The following is a 21,988-nucleotide window of genomic DNA, read 5'->3' on the forward strand; positions in this document are numbered from 1 at the left end:
AACCTGGGTGCCCTGTAGTGGTGGACACACCGCTGATTGACGTGCCCTGTAGACAGAGGCATGGGCCCGCTGGGTGGGAGCTGTGCTGGTGTTCCCAGAGGGAGTTGGGTCTGGTGTAGCCTGTGGCTGTCTGTGGGGAACTGACTGTCCAAAGGTCCCCGATGGGCCGGGCTGGTCATCTGGCTCCAGGGAGACAGAGCTGCTGTCATCGCTGGGGGCCTCTTCTGGGGGTGGGATGGACATCTCTGGACCCTCCGTGGCGGTGTGGTGGTGTTCGGGTCCTGCAGGGGTATAAAGGTATGGTTATTGCTTCTGTGTGTGGCATTTCGTGTGATGGGTGGGTGTCCGTGTACCCATGTGCAGGCATTTCCTTGTGGGCGCTTTTGTGAGGGTGGCTTGTGGGGGTGATGTGTGTGTGCAGTGGGCATGCTTTGGTGATGGGTGTCCATGCTTTGGGGTTGCATGCAGGGCTTGGTGTTGGGATGGGTGGGTTGTGATGGTGAGGCTTTTGCTAGGGGTTGGTGTGATGGGGGAGGGGGTGAGAGTGGGGGTATGATTTGGCATGCAGGTGGGGTGGGGGTGGGAAGCAGTAGTGAAGATTTGCCTTACCTGAGTCCATTCCTCCGCCTACTCCTGCGAGGCCCTCAGGATGCAGGATGTGCAAGACTTCCTCCTCCCACGCGGTAAATTCTGGGGGAGTAGGTGGGGGTCCGCCGCCAGTCTTCTGCACCGCAATGTTGTGCCTTGATACCATGGAACGCACCTTCCCCCGTAGGTCGTTCCATCTCTTCCTGATGTCCTCCCGATTGCGTGGATGCTGTTCCACCGCGTTGACCCTGTCCACTATCGTTTGCCATAGCTCCATCTTCCTGGCAATTGTGGTGTGCTGCACCTGTGCCCCGAAGAGCTGGGGCTCTACACGGACTATTTCCTCAACCATGACCCTGAGTTCGGCGTCACTGAACCTGGGGTGTCTTTGGGGTGCCATGGGGTGGTGTGGTTGAGGTGTGGGGTGGCGTTTGTGGTGATGAGTGTGGTGCGTGTGGTGGTGTGTGGTGTTTGGTGCGTGGATTCTGTGTGGGTGATGGTGTTGTGTGCCTCTGTGTTGTGGGATTCTCTATTCTGTGCTCTGTCTCTAGCCTTCGTCAATGATTTCGGGTGGTAGGGGCTTGTGGGTGATGTGGGTGTGTGTTTTATATTGTGTTGGGTGTGTGGGAGTGGTGTTAGTATGTGTATCAGGTGTGTGTATTTCGAACTGACCAATGTGGCTGAGTTTTCTATGGGTGTGTGTATTTTGACCGCGGCGGTGTGTACCGCCAATGGAATACCGCGTTTGAAAGACTGCCGCGTGGATTTGTGGGTCGGAATGGTATGGGTGTATTTCTGTTGCCGTGACGGTGGAGGTTTGGTCAGCGCCATTTTTTCGCTGACCTTTGGTGTGGTGGATTATTGAGGATGTCGGGTTTTCGGAGGTTTGCCAGTTGCGGGTCAGAATGACCGTGGCGGTTTACCGTGGCCGCTGCGGTGTTATGGCGGTCTTCTGACCGGCGGTAAGCACCTTTTACCGCCGAGGTCAGAATGACCCCCATAATGTCTGCAATGGCTGTGATGTTACATTCATAAGCCAACTCAATATTTTTTACAATATCCAGTTTGTTTCTGTTATAATTATTATGATTAATATGAATGAAAAAAAATTTCAGAGCATTATTCAGTTCAATATAGAGGTGTTTAAAGTGTGACAATTCGCCACATTGCCATGCAATTATCCCAGGTTTGGAAACTGAGATCGAAATCAAGAGATGACCCTTTTGTTGTCCCACCATAGATTGAACTGTTGGGACTTCATAAGAAACATATCCATACATGTGGTGTGCTTCAGAGCCCAAGATTCCTGCAAGCAAATTATTTTAAAATTTCTTACCAATGTGAACTAATCTGGTTTATTCAATTTACAAAATAAAAGCCAAATTCTATGATATCAAATTTATATTATGCTAGTTAAGAGAATTTAAAGTAGGTGACATTAAACCTGCTGATTCAGTACTAGCAGAAGTATTTGGATTAACAGCCAGAGTAGATGTCGTGGGCGGAGGTGTAAGGCATACTCTGTTGGGCTGGGTATGTCTGCAATGGCTGTGATGTTACATTCATAAGCCAACTCAATATTTTTTACAATATCCAGTTTGTTTCTGTTATAATTATTATGATTAATATGAATGAAAAAAAATTTCAGAGCATTATTCAGTTCAATATAGAGGTGTTTAAAGTGTGACAATTCGCCACATTGCCATGCAATTATCCCAGGTATGGAAACTGAGATCGAAATCAAGAGATGACCCTTTTGTTGTCCCACCATAGATTGAACTGTTGGGACTTCATAAGAAACATATCCATACATGTGGTGTGCTTCAGAGCCCAAGATTCCTGCAAGCAAATTATTTTAAAATTTCTTACCAATGTGAACTAATCTGGTTTATTCAATTTACAAAATAAAAGCCAAATTCTATGATATCAAATTTATATTATGCTAGTTAAGAGAATTTAAAGTAGGTGACATTAAACCTGCTGATTCAGTACTAGCAGAAGTATTTGGATTAACAGCCAGAGTAGATGTCGTGGGCGGAGGTGTAAGGCATACTCTGTTGGGCTGGGTATCCGAGACCCACTCTCACTGTTCAATAGATCTTTCAGTGAGACCTGGTTTGAGGACATAATTGGGAGTCTCACTGCTTTTTGAACTAGCACAAGTCGAGATTGAAGCTACATTTACTGATGAGAAATCAGTCTTGATATCGAGTGAATCATTATTATACAGAGAACCTAGAGGTGCAAATCTATTCATGGTAAAAAATCGATTTGACACCAATCAGACCTCTAAGTGGTGGGAACCTAGAAGGATTAGGGCAGTTCACTGGTTTCTATTCAATTCCATTCAATCCAATTGCACTTGTATAGCCCATGCCTACCCAACCAGGTATCCCAGTGCTAAATGCAAGACAACCCTTCCACAAAACCACAATTAATCATTTTCCCCTTGCCACGTTTAGAAAAAGTGGGAGTTTTAACCAGGAGAGCATTCCAGAGCTTGGAGGTGAGAAAAGCAAAAGAGACACCTCCACTCCTTTTCCTTTTGACCTTTGGCACCACCAAAAATCCCTGAGTACTCGAGAACAGGGCTCTTCCCAGAGCATAGGGAGTGAGCAAGGATTGGATAATCAGAGGGCCTTTCTCATAAATGGCATGATGCACTATGCAGATAACCTTAAAATTAATTATTTCTTAACTGGAAGCCAGTGCAGAGCTGCAAGAGCTGGTCTAATGCTTTGGAATTATATTAAGAATTCTAGCTGCAGCATTTTGTACCACTTGGAGCCTTTTGATCACATATTTCATACTCCTCAGATGCAGGGAGTTACCGTAATCAAGGTAAGAGTTTAGAAGACTCTGTACCACTACTTTTCTCATAGAGGAGGGTAATCTGCAAGAACTTCCCTAGAGGTCTTACCATGCCAAAGTATAAACCTGCCAATTTATTGACTTGAGTCTCTATCGTAAGCTTGTCGTCTATCCAGACGCCCAGGCTTTTTACTGCCTGGGCTGGCTTGGGACTATCGCCCAGATGGTCTGGCCATGAGAGTTCCTGCCACCGAGAACTATTGTTGCCTACCTCCAGGACCTCCATTTTATCACTATTCAGCTTTAGCATGGTATTGGACATCCAATCTGTAACCTACCTAAGGCAAGAATTTAGTTGGAAGGTAGCTTGAGTGGTATTGAGTGTAAGAGCCAGAATAACTTGAGGGTCATTCGCATATAACACTAGGGCAAGCCCATGTGAGCGGGCAATTTCAGCTAATAGGTGTACATACAGGTTAAACAATGTGGGGCTAAGCGACCAGCCCAGTGGGACCCCACATGACAGTGTATGGACAGAAGAGGCAAAGGAGTCTTTACACAATTGGAAACTCTTGTCCACAAGGAAGGATGCCAACCATTTGATGGTAGTCCCTATTATGCCAGCATCCAGCATTCTCTGAATTAAAATGGCATGTGATACCGTATCCAAGGCTCCACTTATGTCCATCATAATCATCGCGGCTGGGCCACCTCGGTCTAAAATGGAATGGAGTTATTTGTGGCTGCCAACAGTGCCGTTTCCGTACTGTGGTCAGACCTAAAATCTGTCTGATTAGAATGATAAATGTCGTGCAATTCTAAAGAACTTGACAGCTGTTGATTGCTGTGTTTTTCCAGTATTTTTCTAGCTATTGGGAGAAAGGAAATAGGTCTGTAGCTGTCTGCTAGATCAGGGCTTGCTGATGGTTTCTATAAACAGCTGAAGGGGCGGGCACTAATCTGGCTTTGGAATACATCAATACAATTCAGTCTCTGCAACTGGTTACCAAGCAGCCTTGGATCTCGGAATTCAATCACAAAACAGTGTCCTGGCTCACTCTTTTCCCTAACAATTCCCAACCCATGACACCCTCCTAACTGTAATAATCGTTCCATGTTCCAACTGCTCCCAATCCAGTGAGTGACTTTATATTGTAACTGAAGATGGTTCTCTTCTTGTTTTAGGGGTAAAGGGGGGGCATTTTTCAGGACAATTGCCAATGGGTGGCTTCTGGAGATAGGTTGAAAGAATTTGATTGAGAAGGTGCTATTGGTCTCATTCTAGGAAAAAGGGGAAAGCTTGGAATATTAGAATGGTCAGCAACCGGATGAGCATGGACACTCAACAATGGGTTTGCATTACAAGCCTCAGAGATGGTTATTTTTGGGTACACAAAAAAAGTCAGTACGGTGACAAGGCCCTCCCAAAACCTCACCTTCACCATCACCACCACCGATCCCAATTAGCCCAACCTAACCTTAATGAGCCCCCCTGCAGTGAACTTCAAAATCTGAATTATTTTACTCAGACATTATTCAATCACTGTTGGTCTCTAAATTGCAGATGCTCAGATTAGTTTCATAGGCAAACCAAAAGAGTTAACACATTTATCCGGTTTATACTGCAGCTTCTCCTCAACCTGATGTAAGCTCGGTTGTTCGGATAAATTGGCAAGGAGCATTTTTGACCGGTTACTAAGTTGCAACTCTTACCTTTAGAAGGTGTAACATCCTTGCAGAGACAATATGGAACCCAATCCCTCCTTTCAACCATACCTACAGTTTATTACTCAGTATCACACAAAAATACAGGCTTTATCAAGAGAGGGGAGAAGAATCCTTGGACTTGGCGCTGTCTTTACTGATAAGTTGTCGGCCTGCGAAAGATAATGTATAATTTTGAGTCTTCTAATATGAACCTACCTACTCTGTCTTGGATCTCTACCCTTCCCACGTACCCTTTAAGTACCTGCAAGGCAACTTGACTGTTGAATGCCAGGGGAGATGCAGTGGTACCCGAAATGGAGATGGTAACAGGGCTCGCCTGAGAGGAGATTGGAAGCCTTGAGAATCAGTGAGTTTTATCTAATATAAACAAAAACATATTTATTAGACTTTGAGCAAACTCACATAGAGCAATACAACATTGGCTTCTTCTTCCTATTCATAACATGCAAGATAAACTGGGTAGTTTTCAGTCCCTGACAAAGGCTCTTTTTACTTGTAGCACCTTGTAATCCCAATGTTGCTTCACATTTGTCTTGGTGCCTTTACTTTACCGCATAAAAGGAAAAATGTCTTGCTCTTGTCACACATTTTAATGTTTAAGAAACGGTTGCATTAATTCTCAAGCGATTGTACAATGAATGGTAAGTATTGTCTTTAAAATAGCGGAATTTAGATGTCCTTTGCATGTACCGGTGATGATGCGGGCCGGAAAAAATCTCCATCAGGTGAGTTTTCTGTATGAATTAAACATGCCCCTTTCTTCGGTGTCCTTTTATTCAGGAACACTTGTTGTTGGGTTGCTGCAGACAAGGAACCGCATACGGAAGACATGAATCGTTCTTCCAGATGTACTGAGGCAAAGCACGGATCCCCGAGCCGGGCACAGTTTAAATAGGAACTGTGGACCATGCCCAAACTCACTATGCCTACACACGACTCTAACTAGGCAAGCTCTGCGTGTGTATAGCATTAGGATCCGGGGGCCTCCAGTCAGCCCACACTCCCCCCACCAGCTATACGCAGACTGACAATCTTACTTGTTGGAAGAAGTTTTTATTAACACAACTTTTGTAATCTCATTGCATAAAGTCATAATTCATTTTCATAAAAACATTACACAAATATTTACAAGTCATGAGATACCAAATTAGTGACCATAAATCTTTTCTGACAGGATCCCTTCCTGTCCTGAATCACCTTTGGACCACACAAGTGACCCACATCTCACCTGTATCCTTAGGAGGGGCGGTTACCCTGACTACACCGTTCCTTGTCCTCACGCTCGGGGTTCTGCCCCCCTCCAAACACCAATCTGTCTCAGGGTGTAACAGGGCGGCCAAGAGCTGGAGCCGCATGGCCCTCCCAGTGATCTGTGCTCCCTTACCCCTTGATTTGGTGTGTACATCCACAGGTTGGCTCAGAACTTCAGGATCCTATCCCTAGTGTCCTCCCGGGGCCCCAACCTTGGGGACCCCCCTGTTGTTTCTTGTCACTTTAATACCTCAATTTCCGCTTAAAATCTTTCTTCACAACCTAAGTTAAGGAGAGGGTGGGTGGGACAACTGCAGGCCCCAGCAAGGTCCAGCGACCGTGTCTGGAAAAGAAGGACGTGCCTTCTTAAATAGCCCCCTATCGGCACGCAGCGCGCTGGAACCGGCTAGTGGCCAATGCAGCCGCTACAATTCCTCTTATTTGTACTTCCGCTCCCATGCCTCGCAAGGTGTGAGGGCGGAAGTCCTGGACAGTCTCTCGCACCACCGGTGCGCAAGAGGAGCGTCGGGCCTCGGAGGCCCCGTCCCCTAACGGCCCATTCTCCCCCTTGTTGGAGGAGCGCTTTACCCTAGGATCCGGAGGCCTCCAGTCAGCCCACACTCCCCCCACCAGCTATTCACAGACCGACAATCTTACTTGTTGGAAGAAGTTTTTATTAACACAACTTTTGTAATCTCATAGCATAAAGTCATAATTCATTTTCATAAAAACATTACACAAATATTTACAAGTCATGAGATACCAAATTAGTGACCATAATTCTTTTCTGACAGGATCCCTTCCTGTCCTGAACCACCATTGGATCACACAAGTGACCCATATCTCACCTGTCTCCTTAGGAGGGGCAATTACCCTGACTACACCGTTCCTTGTCCTCACGCTCAGGGTCCTGCCCCCCCTGCAAACACCAATCAGTCTCGGGGTGTTACAGGGCGGCCAAGAGCTGGAGCCCCATGCCCCCCCCCTGCGATCTGTGCTCCCTCACCCCTTGATCTGGTGTGTACATCCGCAGATTGGCTCAGAACTTCAGGATCCTATCCCTGGTGTCCTTCCGGGGCCCCAACCTTGGGGGCCCCCCTGTTGTTTCTGGTCACTTTAATACCTCAATTTCCGCCACGAGGGTGACCAGGGCCCCAAAGTTCTTTCACCCTCCCCACCCGCGAAAAGACTGCAAGCAAAAAACCACATGTCATGAATGAACTGATTGGTACCAGCAGCTGATAGATGCACCATGTCGTTGTGAAACATATGAGGGCTCTTTAAAAGTTTGTGAGGAATGTTCCATAGCTTCCCTGGACTAGGGCATAGTTTGCCCATTTCGGCGTTAAGTCGGCACACTGATACATTGATTGTCCTTGATTTGATTCCTGCACCCCAATTGCATTGAGGCACCATGTGGGACAAGGCAATTGCTGCATTTGGGTATTGTTTTGCCAATTTTGTGATCTCCATGAATATCGTTTCTCTTAGTGCCTTGCGACCCAGTCGCACTAAGTCGTTGCCTCCTAAGTGAATAATGATGAGATCCAGAGACTGGAGCCCCTCAAATCCTTTTGCTAAATTGACCAACTGTTGGAGTTGGGCGATTCCCACTCCGCCAACTCCGCACCAACCAAAAGCCATGCCTTGAACCATTGCCGGATTCGACCCACGGAGATGTTGCACTCGGTACGCCGCCCGTCGAACAAACGAATGCCCCAAGATCCATACTACATGCTGTGACACTGCACTGAAATGAAAAGAAAAGAACATGAGGAGATCACATTTCAGAAACCAGTTTTGTGACTATACCAGTTCAGGCCTAATGTACCGCCTATAGCAATCCGATGACCACCGACCGATACCCTTCACTGTGGACACCGGCAGGCCCGCGGTAGCAGCCATCGTCCTGCCCCGATTCGAAATGAATGGGAGGAGTACCCTTGATGGTCAACCCCTATCGCCCTCAACTCTATCTTAAATACCTCTAAGAATTGGTAGCGGGAAAGACATTCCCCATTAGCATGGACGAACAAGGCAGAAGAGCCTGAAGGTGGACGGACCAAGAGGTAAGCTCTAGTCAGTGTCACAGGGCAGAGGGGGGATACAATAGCGGCACTAAGTGTAATGCGCACTCCTCTTTTAAGCAGGTCCGATTTTGACTTGCGCAGGACAATTGATAATAACTCTGCACTGAATACCACGTCCCCCCACTGCAACCCTCCTGCGTGATCACCCCTGGAAGAGCCCACCAATTCGCTGATGCGGAATGCCCCATAGAAGGCTATCGAAAACGCTGCAGAAAATAGAGCTGACTCTATGATGGGAGGGCGCTCATAAGATTCTCTAGCACAGTGGCAGTTACTGGATGCCTAGAGTCTGACCTAACCTGGACAGCCCTGGCCCAACCTGCTAGAGCCCGTTTAATAATAAAAGTGTTCAGTGGCACCTCCATGTTCTTATTTCTAGCGAAAAAACGTATTGCAGCCAGGTAAGCTTTTGCACAAGAAACTGGTCGTCCCTTGTCTTTTAAATGCTATAAGAAAGTGCATATCGCTGACTCAGAGAATAAATCTGAAATTTGCTGCGCCTGCAAGAACCGCCTGTACTGGTAAAAAATTTTCTCATAAGCCCTCCTAAACGCGCCGCTAAAGATGTTGCTACTAAGCCTGGGAGGGCGGGACACCAATTTTCAACAGAGATTCTGGGAACTCCGTCATCTTCTCCTTCGCCTGAGGGTGGTACCGCCGAAAGTCCTGCATTAATGAGCGAGACAGGGCATCAGCAGCATTGTTATAAATCCCTGGAACATGTTTAGCCCGGAATGTAATGTTGTATTGTAAACAAGTTAAAATTAAACATTTTAGCAGTCGGAGAACCAGTGGGCATGTAGCTCTTTGACGATTAATGACTTCTACCACAGCCCTGTTGTCAGACCTAAAGATTACAAATCTATTCTTAAATTCCTTTGCCCAGATAGTGACCGCAACAACAATAGGGAAGAGCTCCAAAAAGGCTATATTCTTTGTCCAGCCCAAGCTGACCCACTCAGATGGCCAATCCGCCCTGCACCACAGAGGGCCCAATATAGCGACAAAACCCATGCTGCTGGCTGAATCAGTGTAAAGCCCCAGAGTGGGGCTGGAAACCGCCGGATGAGGCCAAATTACTGCTCCATTAAAGTTTTGCAAGAAAACCTCCCACAACTTCAAATCCTCCTTAACCTCCAGCGACAGCCGAGCGTGATGGTGCTTCTCAGTCAACCCAGCCATTGACCTAGCGATGGATCTAGAAAAAGGGCTGGCCATGGCAATGATCCTTATAGCAAAATTCAGCTGACCCACCAGCACCTGAAGTTGATGAAGGGTGACTTTTTTCTATGATAACATTGTTTGTATGGACTCCTTGAATACTTTTAGCTTATCCTTAGGCAGGGGACACTCACCTGCCACCGAATCAATCTCTATCCCTAGGAAGGTAATGCAAGTAGAGGGTCCAGCTGTCTTATCTGGAGCCAAAGGGACCCCAAAGTCTTCAAACATCGTGATCAAGGCCCGGAGCGCCCACCCGCATTTCTCCGACCCAAGGTGGTCCCAATACTGAGAAATCATCCAAGTAATGAATGACGTCGTGGTGTCCAGTGCGAATTGAAAAGGACCACTGTAGGAAAGTGCTGAACTGCTCAAAATGGCTGTACGATACACTACAACCCATGGGCATGCATTTTTCATAAAAATACCCACCCTGCATAAAAGGAAAAATGTCTTGCTCTTGTCACACATTTTAATGTTTAAGAAACGGTTGCATTAATTCTCAAGCAATTGTACAATGAATGGTAAGTATTGTCTTTAAAATAGAGGGATTGTTTTTAGATGTCGTTTGCATGTATCGGTGATGATGCGGGCCGGAATAAAATCTCCATCAGGTGAGTTTTTTGTATGAATTAAACGCGCCCCTTTCTTTGGTGTCCTTTTATTCAGGAACACTGTTTGCTGGGTTGCTGCAGGCAAGGAACCGCGTCCGGAAAACATGAATCGTTCTTCCAGATGTACTGAGGCAAAACACGGATCTCCGAGCCGGGCGCAGTTTAAATAGGAACTGTGGACCATGCCCAAACTCACTATGCCTACAAGCGACTCTAACTAGGCGAGCTCCGCGTGTATATAGCATGTGACTTTGCACTTGTTTTGTTAACGGCGGGAGCCGCATCAGCTTACCTTGCGACTTGTGCGGTTTTAAATAGTTTATTATAAGTGGACATTCTGGGAAAATGCTCATGAGAATCTTTTGTGGCTGGTGAGTCCCTGCACAGGTTTGGCATGTGACACATCCCCATGTGTCCAAAAAAAGCGCTGGATGGTAAATAGAAGTGAAACTAACACAGAATGATAAACATACATAATTTAACATGATTAATACAGTTTACAAATGTAATAACACACACATGACCCATATGATAGTGCTCACACACACCTGAACGCCAGGCATGGCCCCACCTTTTACCCCTCATGAAGAGTGTCTGTCAGGCTGAACAAAGGTCAGCCTGACAGACACTCTCATGTTCTGGTCAGGCAGCCAGGAGCAGACATGCGCAATTTGCGCAGACTCCTGGCGGCCTGAGCTGAACTTTTCTGCGCTGAGGAGGTCACATCTCCTATGGGCGTGACCTCCTCGGCTCAGCAAAGGTGCCTCAAGGCCCTCCCCCAGGTGATGAAGAAAGCGTCACCCATTGACTTCGACCTGGGTGCTTCAGGTTTCAGCCTTGAAGTGACTAGGGCGAGTGTCAATCAGTGACACTTCATCGTGGGGTGGGGTCAGCAGTCTCGCTGACCTCATCCCACTCTCTGACGAGGCTGGGACTGCTGCCTTCCCTCATTGGCTGACCTGTCAGCCAATGAAGGAAGGCAGCAGTCCCAACCCTCCTAGGACCTCTGAGGCTGAAGGTAAGTGTGTGTGTGATCTTTTAAAATGAATGTTTGGTGCATGCGTGCATGTTTGAATGTTATGAGTGCTGTGAATGGATGTGCATGCGTGCGTGTGTGAAAGAATGAGTGTGTGTGTGCTTCCCGCCCACCCCCTCCCTCCTAAAGCTGCCAGCCGCCACTGCTGAACCCTCAACCAAAAGCGCACACGAGCCCAGGGTTGGGCAATGACTGTGCGCCATTTTTATCCTGAAGACTACGAGCACTATTCGGCTGACTGTGTATCGTGTCCTGTGTGTTCTGGGCAGTCCCTCACAATTATTCGCAGAGGAAGGAGATCTTTTAGACTTAGTACAAAAGGGGGTGGGGCATGACATTTTTTCTTTACAGGTGATAAATCAAGGCACTTCTATAGAGACCTCTGGGTAGAATCAATTTCTTTAATTTACGGACCCTTTTCACACAAGAATTGTAAATAGGATGCTGCCACACCTTGCGCTACATTCATACTTCATCGCCTCTTTCTGTTTATTAAATGATCAGTTGTGCTATGTTAGCGGTAGCTCAGATAGGGTTTTTTGGGCTTTAAGGCCCAACCTATCTTCTACACACTTAATTTTGGCAATAAATGTGCCCAAAGCATTTGTTAAAACATTAATAATGGTTGGCATAATTAGAAATTCTTACCGTTCAGCAATGACCCCGCCGCTTTCCCTCTTCCCCATTTTTGTTCCTTAAAGCCAGTTGCTCCAGGAAATATGTCAGCTCACAGGACCAAGACCGGTGGCTCAGCCCAGCCTCCTCTGGGCTCTAACAGTCCGCCTTGGCTTGGACTTTGGCCTGGGCGCGGCCTGCATGGTCCCATGTGGTGAGCAAACAAAGGTAATATGCAGCTCAGATAGAGCGAAGGCCTGCCTCTTTCCCCTTGGTCAGGCCAAAAACACCAGAAATGTTGGGACTTGGAGTCCCATTTTTCAGTAGTCTTTCCAGCACGGCGTGCCCAACGATGGTGCTATATAACTCAGCTCCTTCCCCCTCATTCAGCCACATTCACCAGTAATCCTAGGACTTGGAGCCCCATTTTCAGCAGTATTTCCCAGCAACGTCAACATACCACTTTAATCATAAACATTAAACATAGCATCTGTCATGGTACATAGAAGTGAGTTTGTGTAATTTACATATCCTTAACTTAAAATATTGTTTTTGATCAATTAAATGAATATCTGTATATGACTTGTAAGGATAACCTACATGTTGATAATCACGGCTTTAAGTGGGGTGGGTCCTGCAGGATCACAGACAATCAGTAATTAAAAACTAACTTTGCAATGGGTCTCTTCCAGGTTACTCTATTCATATCTTTAGCTTTACAGGCAAAAATACGTATCGATTTCTCAGTCACTACTGTAACAACCCTTGAGGTAATCCATGGTACTGATAAAGAATCTCTTTACATTTCATGCTTTACTTTATGTTTGATTGCCTTAGAGAATTTGTTTTGTAGGCGTTCTGTATCTGTAGTATTTTTCATGAAACATATGATCCTTGTATAGTGCATACAATGAACTGAGTTGGCTCAGTTTCCTAATGAATATAGGTCAGTGCTTCATTTGAGCTGTAGTTGGTGCAGGTGGGGCACATCGGCATTCATTTTTGGGACTGGCACTTATTTTTCCTCAACAGATTTTGATCCAGCGCAAGAGAGAGAGAGAAAACACAAGAGGGGGATGAAGGATGAAGAGAACGATGAAAAACAGTGACAAAAGGAGAAAGCAGGGAGGTAAAGGAAGCTTTAAGAGTGAGATGAAGAGTCAGGAGTGTCTGGTGGTGTATTAAAGAGTCATGAGTTTGTATCAAAACTATGCAGCCATGGTATTCAGAACGCTGGTGTTTGAAACTTCCCAGCATTTATTCCTTTACAAATTAAACACTGGTTCAGTTTGTGGGATGGTGTTTATTATAGGACACAAATAAACACTGTGAAGCTGAGGCTAAATGTGGTGTGAGTTACTCAGAGTGCCGGTCAGTGGGTCATAAAGGTGTTCAGATCAGATGCTCCTCCAGTCCTTGGCTTCTTTCCAGAATGTACAGCTAGATGGTCACATATGTGCCAATTTTGATTCTAAGGGAAAGTGTGTCAAGGAGGGACATACACCTGATAAACTATTGACAGTAGCAGAGGGAAATAATATGCAGTGCCTACAGGTGAATGAGTTGTAAAGGTGAGCGAGTGATATGAGAGTGTGAGAGGGATTGTCAAGTGAAAATGTATGTGCAGAATGGGAGCATGAAAAGACAATCATGAAAAGGAAGGTGATGGCTTGTAAAATGTGCATACGGAGGATTTCAGAAAGATGTGGGGAGCAAGAACGTACGTCTCTTGCAAAGTGAGAGACTAAATAGGAACGTAGTTTGAAAAGGAGAAAGGAGAACACTATACCTATCACAGATCATAGTAATGTTTTATATATTCAGAATTTAATTTTCATTTCTAATTATTCACAGCAAAGTTATTGTTGTTGCTTATTTATTTGACGCTGCTAACAAGCATTGACAAAGCCAATAGGTCTGGCTTGTGTTTGACATAGGACCATAGCTCTGTTATATGTCTGGCTGCAAAAAAAACTCACAGTGAGGCTTTCAAACACTGATCAGATATCACGCTGTGATAACCATGGGATTTTAGTTCACAAATGTTAAGTTGTTACCTTATTTACATAGGCCACATTTCTTGTCAAGGGTTTCTAGTTATGCATTTTTGGCTACTCCCCTTTAAGAAACCTTCCACCTTCTTCATCCAGTTTAATGAACTGTGGATATCAAAATCCAGATTTACATCTAACAGCAATGTTTTTTTTTTAGTATGAGTTGTGTGAATAACTGCATCACCACCTGACATAATTTGCTTTAAATGCCGCTAAATTTGAGGTGAAATTCCTTAACATTGAGACTTCAGGAGAAATACTACACGCTGCAGGTTTCGCAATTGATAGACGTGAGAGGATTCACGTATGTGAAAAGTGCGTATCTACGGTATCTGAAGGACAAATACATAGCTTGATGCATGTATACAGAACCCTCAATAATGTGTACTCAAAATCTTAACTATGAGGCTGACAAATCAGGCTCTGCTGCACCTTACTGAAAAGTCGAACAAATATAGGCCTATTAAATAACAAAGAGACGTGATGAATTTCAGCCATGAAATGCGAACAGAATGCATATACAGGGGCGTTCATAGATTTCCAACCGATCAGGTATCAAAATGAACAGCACAAAATCTCATTATCATTTCTAACGCAGATCAATAATCAGCGGGCACTTTGAAGGAGCGGCGCTGTACAGGCGTTTGAGGTGAGCTGTGCTTTAGCTCCATAGCATTAAGGGTCTCAGATGAGCTCTGCTTTGCCATTCGAAAGCCCAAACCACTTCATCGTCACCTACCGCCAACAATCAACATAGTTTATCAAAACACGGGAAAACGAGATTAAAACTATGCAGATCAATAGCCAGGGTATTGATTCATTGCTTTCTGTTTTTTTCCCTTCTTTGACATTTTGTCAGAGGGGTTTCACCGCTGCTCGTGGCGGCTCTCAGGCATTAGAGGGCTCCTCGATTCAAGACTAATGGGCCCGGCCTCTGTCCCAGGTGGCCAGCGAGTATTGTTTGAAGTAACTGATTGGCGTGAGACCCTAAAGCGGCTGCCCCCAGCAGGTGGGCCGAGGAGCAACATATGTTTAATGCTTGCAGGATTTGCTTGCGATAATAAAAACAAGATTTCTTTACAATTTCTGGCTCGTGCCCAATTCATCAGCAGAAAGACCGCGGGGCTTTGTAGCCCGATCTGGAGCCGGTCAGGCCCTTCTGTTCTGTTCCGCTCTTCATTTTTGGGGTTCGCAGCAGAAAACTCCACGTTAAATCACAGGAGGAAGACGCTATATTTTTTTTATTTATTTCCAATTTCATGAATATTTAAGGCCTACGGCTTATTATAGTCTGGCCACATTCACAGTAGTTTCTGAAAAAGGAGGGAGAAATACATACGCGCTTCTCAAAAAATGCATTTATAAGATAACAGCTTCGTTCAGACAATCAATTATTTGTAGTTTTCAAATTAAACTGAATAGCAATGCATCTTTACACTTTATTATTCATTTCTGCGACTTCTTAGATTTGTGCATTTAATTCAGTTTTTCGTACAGGTTTTTTTAGAACATTTCACTGCTGGGGAGCAGGCGTCAATGCCCTACATATGTAATGACCAATAATTGGAAAGTTAATCTCTCTTATGCTGTGTGAGTGACAGACATGCTGTATTGATATACTTTCGCCATCCTCGGGACTCTGCGCAAAAAGCAAGACAATGTGGGCTTCATGCTGTGTTTTAACAAAAAAGTACACACAAGGATGATCAATTTTATCTACCAAAAGCCATCAAATGGCTTCATAAAATTCAGTAGCGAATTTGCAAATCGGTTTGAAAATGCAATAAAACAGTCTGCAAACGAGTGTTCATTAAAATAATGTTTATGTGTTTGATAGAGGTACAATTTCTGTAAGTATTGGAATAAGGCAATCTAAAATATTATCTAACTTGTCTTTTTGGCCTGCTTAGACCTCCTTCCAGGCAAAACATGCAATCAACCTTCTTGCTTGAGGATAAAGCTAAATTCTGTCACATTTGAATGAGCTAAGGCTAATCTCATAATTGTGCAAGCTGTTCTGAAAGCACAATGGAAAGTAGTCTCCGCACGAGACTTCAACAATATCATGAAACATGTCAATACGTCGAAGTTTAACTCGACGAAAACCCGGGATCACCTCCAGATGTGCAAGGATTTCTGTTTTAGCATGTAGAGGCTATTGGGTGTAAATCTCCCTGTGGTGTTTTGTACGCACTGCTTTACAAAATGATCTCTCTCTCTCCTGATGCCTGATTTATTCTGCATCAATCATTCTGCATGATAACAATTCACCAGCATGTTGTGCTTACAAAAGAAACTGATACATGCATGCCCATGCGCATCGCACTTCTAAAATGTTTCCATTTAAATGCAGATTTACTCTTTCTGGCCAGATCGACTTACAGGACATCCCTGAGAAATACTAATAGGGGATTATATTTGACTTCGTGTTTTCTATTCACAGCAGAGAGGTTTCCTTGTTTCTCGTAGGATTTTCTCAGCTGTGTTTGATAAAGAAACGCAGCCCATGCGATTGGAAAAGTCAATCTTCAGCGCCCCACACCCCGCCCCAGCCTCATTTTCACAAGCATTCAGAACGGTTCAGGATTAGGTTTCAGTTCCATAAAAATATCAATTGGAATATATGATAAAAATTAGAACCTGAGGACTGCCTTATTATTTCTCTGTGGTATGCTCAGAATGGATTTTACCATCAACACATAGGTGAACGCCACACATTGTGCTCTTATGAAGTTTTTAAAGCTATTGGAGCATGTATATGCACGCTTATCATGAGCAATATCCAGCTGACGGAATAAATCAGTTTTTATATTTAGATCCCTGTGTTCTAATGCAGTCCTCCTATGGGTGTGCTACTTCCTTTCCTCATTGAAGCATACTTGTCTCCTCGAAGGTGAAGCTGGGTGTGAGTTTGTATTATGCAGGCATAGTCTTGTGGCGACCTAGATTATTCAGATTCCCGATAATGCACAGTTTCCTGATTTTTCCATGTCACCACACTTGTGTAGTGCTGTCTCCTCCCAGTGGCAAAAAGTACAAATAATGAACGGAATGCTGAACAATGCAAACATTTACCAAAACCAGTCCCGGGATGCTTGATTCTGGTCCAGGGAGAACCTGGCAAGATAGTTCAGGCTGGACTGTTCCTATGGGAAACAGGGTCAAGACTGATTTGCATATGGCTGGGTTCCAACTGGGGTTGTGTGGTGGGCACAAAGCACTAAAAACGATGGATTAAAGCCAGATCTTTGTGACTGGGTGTGAATGTTTGCATTTTTCCGCATTTCGTCCATCATCTGTTCTTTTTGCTTTTGTCGCCATAAGTGGGAAGGGTATGCCCAGACTAGGGTCCCATGCTCACTGTAGCAGTGGATTTCAGCGAGCCTTGCCGGTCCCAGGATGCTTGATTTGAGTCCAGGGAGGACCTGGCTTGGCAGTTCAGGCTGGACTGTTCCCATGGGAAACAGGGTGAGACTGATTTGCTTATGACTGGGTTCAAACTGGGGTGGCAGGCAAAAACAATGAAATAAGCTCAAATCTTTGCGACTGGGGTGAATGTTTGCATTGTTCAGCATTCCATCCATTATCTGTTCTTTTTGCTTTGGTCATCTCACAGTGAACAAAAACCTAGAAGCTACAACACTATAAAACCGATCTTCTCAATATTTGAATTTAGCTGGATGGTAGTCAACTTTTCTATTGGTGTGTTTTTTTAAATCTGTAAAACATGCAAATATTTTGGGACAATTGATTTTGAAATGCTTTAATTTTAATGATATACAGAGTCAAACTGAAGAATTGACGAAATTGCTCCTGAAATGAGATGTTTAGGTTATATGGAAGTCTAGATTAAGCAATAAATAGTTAGGCCACATTTGTGTGTTATACACCATTACCTTAAACTTAATATTTGTTCTATTGAACTTGCTCCTGCTCATTCCCCTTCACATTCACTGTCCCACTGCAAAGCCATCTCTCCTCATGTTCCACAGAGAATCAAGCAGATGACAAATGAATTAGTGCAATACAACACCATGTTAGTAAGTGCTTATTGTTAATGAGGCTTCCACGAAGTACCCAAAGTATCATTTTCAAATGCTTCCACTGGAAGTTACACAGAAAACGTGTGTGTTCTGTGAGGTATTGCTCAATAAATGTTTCATTTGTGTTATACATCTCCGGAGTGCAGTTGCTAAGGAAGCAATGGAAGTAATGTAAGATGGATCTTATGTTAGGAAATAGGCTACTGCTTAAATAACTGCACAGTTTTTAATTATTGTATTGTTGTTCTGATTTGCCAAATGTGAGCCTAACCATAATCATTGTATGCCGACTTTGCAGAATGTATTGAAAAATTAGTTCTTGAACTAAGGGAGAGGTGATCATTATTTTGTCCATGTGCTTTCCATGAGCTCCATTTTCTTTTTGTCATATATACTTTCCCATTTCCAGATGATCTATTGAGCTGTCCATTGCTCTTAATAAGTTAGACAATTGGGATTTTTATTTAGAATAATGCCTACGTTTTTTGATCTTGCATTATTTCCCAGTACCTCTGTTCCAACCATTTCACGACAATATATGCTTATTCTCTTTTGTATTGTCTTAATTTTTCTGTAATAAAAATATCTTCTTGACTGTTTTGAGCTAGAGGGCAGTCCTATATGTGTATATTTTGTGCCATTTAACTCTGCTGAAATATTATTTCACTGATGAGGAATATAGCCTGTAACCACTAGATCAATCAAGGATTTCTAGAGCCGAAATATTTTTGTAAATATTGGGGTGATAATTGTTGAGGTTCAGCTCCCACACTTCAGAAAAATCTTAAAAGGATGTGAAAGCCCCCACTTTAATGTCGAAATGCACATACAGAATATTGGCAGAAATTGGTATTAACCATAGTATTTGTGAGGATAACAATAGGGCTGTGAGAGAAATTATTCACAAATTTGCAAACCACCATTGGGACTTTTTAAAAAAGAATTCTGGACTCACTCCACCACAACATGTCAATTTCGTACTCCCTTGAACAGGAGTTCCTATTTTATATTTCTGGGTTTATTTGAATAACCTTTAATGTTCATTAGCTTCTTAGATATCTCGTGTTTTTGCAGTACAGCCTTGTACTCAGAACCACCATAATACAGAAGGCTGCTGTACATGACCCTGCAGCAGGCACAGGTTTTCATCTAAACTTCATCTGAAGGTTCATGCAGAATGCACTGCGAAAATAATTTATATAATTATTTCCACTTTGCACATGTGTTTTTGCTTATTGTTAGTAGTCCCTGACTCCACTACTGCCATGTATTACAGTAATATTTTATTTTAGCTATTGCCTTGTTGGAGTGTTGTTTTCATAGTGTGTTCTTTATTTTGTTTTTTTTGTGTTTCTCCTGCTTTAATTTTTTGTTGGTGTCCCAGTACTCATGCTAGATGAAGGGGCTTGCCTGTGACAAGGGGAGAGGCTGGTCTCCAATTTGATCTTATTTTGTCATGCTTTATCTCCCTTTTTCTTTCATTAGCTTCTTACAAATCAGTTGTCTTTGGTTGGTAGGTAACTTTCTAGTCAACACCACTGTTCCATGTGACACAGCTTTCTCTGAGATCACGTCATGCACAGTGGGGTAGTGGGCCCATCGCCGGCACACCTAAGGCAATCTCATTTGAGTCCATCCATGGTCTAATCATGTTTGAAGCCAAATTCACTTGGCCCATACATATACAAAAGGCTAGTTATTCCCAGAACCAAATACATATTTTAGCTCCCATGGCTGTAGAAGATTCTAGTAAGATAGCCAAAACTCTCCATTGTGGTCATCTCTGACCTTATCACCATCTAGTTTGGCCACAATCAACTCAAAGCTTAACGTTTTTAGTCAAGTGACTACTACTTCAACCACTGCTCATTTATAATATAAAGAAGCATTATATAATGTGAGGTCATTAGCAAAACACCTTGAATAAATTGAGAGTTTTGTTCCATGTCAGAATCTTGATTTTTTTCAGCAGAAACCTGGATTAAAGACACCTTGGCAATGGACATTTTGTTGACAGTGTGCTTGCTTTTACAACGTATAATGTAAATAAAGAAAACAAAACATGTAATAGGTTATCCGTTATCCGTTATCCGTTATTTAATCGTTATTTAAACTCAGAATCTTAATCTTTTCAATGGAATGCTTTCCAGAAACAGACTTAACTTCTGACCATTCTCCAAACGCCTCTATTACGTTTTCTAGTGCCCCTGTGTGAAAATGCATTACTATGTAAAATATGTATTTAGATTTGCTGATTTTACCACGCCACTTTCCCAGATATTTTCTAATTTACTCATCCTTGATTATTTTAACATCTTAGCTGATGGTGGACGCAGACATTTTAACACATTGTTGATGATAACTTTGGAAATTCTGCTACATATGCGAAGGAATACAATTGCATGTGTAAAACTTTAGATCCGCTGCATGCATGAATACGACTTAGAAGCCAAACGGTTGTATTCTGTAATACTACAATAATATAAAGAAGCATGGACACAACCAAAAGATCCAACTTTTCAATGGAGTCATCTGACCTGTTGCCTTTACCAATGCTTTTTGTTGATGCTGTGAATGGCACCACAGCAGGCCCCAACATAATCATGCATGTACATGAACGCATCATGATGAAGTGGCCTTCTTGATTTTATTTTAATTTACTAATCCAAACCGGCGAACGTCCATTTTGGGATGGAAAATGAAAAAATATCAAAGTGTGCCAAAGAGCATTTTTAAAGAAAGGAGCAGCCCCACAACAAATTGCATCTGTGAGTCTGACATAAAAAGAAAACTAAATGCAAAATAACATTTTGAAAAATGAATGTGACAGCAGTATTATTTTCATTCATTTGAGCTAGAAATATTTTTCTGAAATCTCCACATTATGCAAATTATAAAGCAAATGTTGTAAATTCATAAATGTAGATGCAGCCACAGTATTACATAAATCCTTTGGTCCTTTGGTCCTTATCTTTGTCTATTGTTTTATCAATTATTTATAAAACTTAAAACATAAAGTTTCTAATTCCAGTCAGTGGCCATTATTTGCTGCACTTTGAAGAAATCAGCTTTTTAAATCTAACATGTCTAAAATAAAAATGCAATATAAAAATACTTGAAGGTCCAATGTCACTATCTTGGGGTTCTGGTGTTGTTTGAAAAAGATGAAGGGTCTGATTACAAGTTTGGCGGTCGGACTGCCAGACTGCCAAGATGGCTGTCCAAAAAAGGCCATTGATCTGGGAGTCCCTAGACCTGCCGTATTAGGATGTACACAGGCAGACCCTCCGCCTGCCAAACCAAAGTGCAGACCATCTGCAGTGAGGCAAGACCACACTACGTTTTGTACTTTTCATCACATAAGACACCCCTTTTGGTCTACCCATTTCTCACCTTAAACACACTTCTACTATGTTTCCATTTTTTATCCAAAATATCATTTGTCTTGTTTACTTTGTCACTGTCACCCACTTTATTTCACTCATGTCACACACCAAAAATCCACGTTTTTCACAGGATGAGTTGAGAGTCACGGTGGATAAAATCATAAGAGTAAAGCCTCACTTGTTTGGAGCACAGGTCCAGCACATTCCTCTCAGTAGGAAAATAGAACTGTGGCAAAGGATCATCAACAGAGTGAATGCTGTAGGCACCACAGTGCGCACAAAGGAGAACATTAGGAAGAGGTGGAACAACCTGAAAGGGAAGGTGCATTTCCTGGCCTCCAGGCAACAGATGGAGGCCAACAAGACAGGTGGTGGCCCTACCAGTGCCCCATTGCAACTCTTTCCCTGGGAGGAGAAGGTCTTGGCTATCCCGAGGGCTTGACAGGAATACCTTGGGGTGCAGAGTCTTGTAAATTGCAACAAAAAAACTGTTGCAAAACTGCAATGTAATGCATGCTTATTGTTCACCTTTTTCCACTGCGTCATTCATT

This window comes from Pleurodeles waltl, chromosome 9 (genome assembly GCF_031143425.1).
Source record: "Pleurodeles waltl isolate 20211129_DDA chromosome 9, aPleWal1.hap1.20221129, whole genome shotgun sequence".
NCBI lineage: Eukaryota > Metazoa > Chordata > Amphibia > Caudata > Salamandridae > Pleurodeles > Pleurodeles waltl.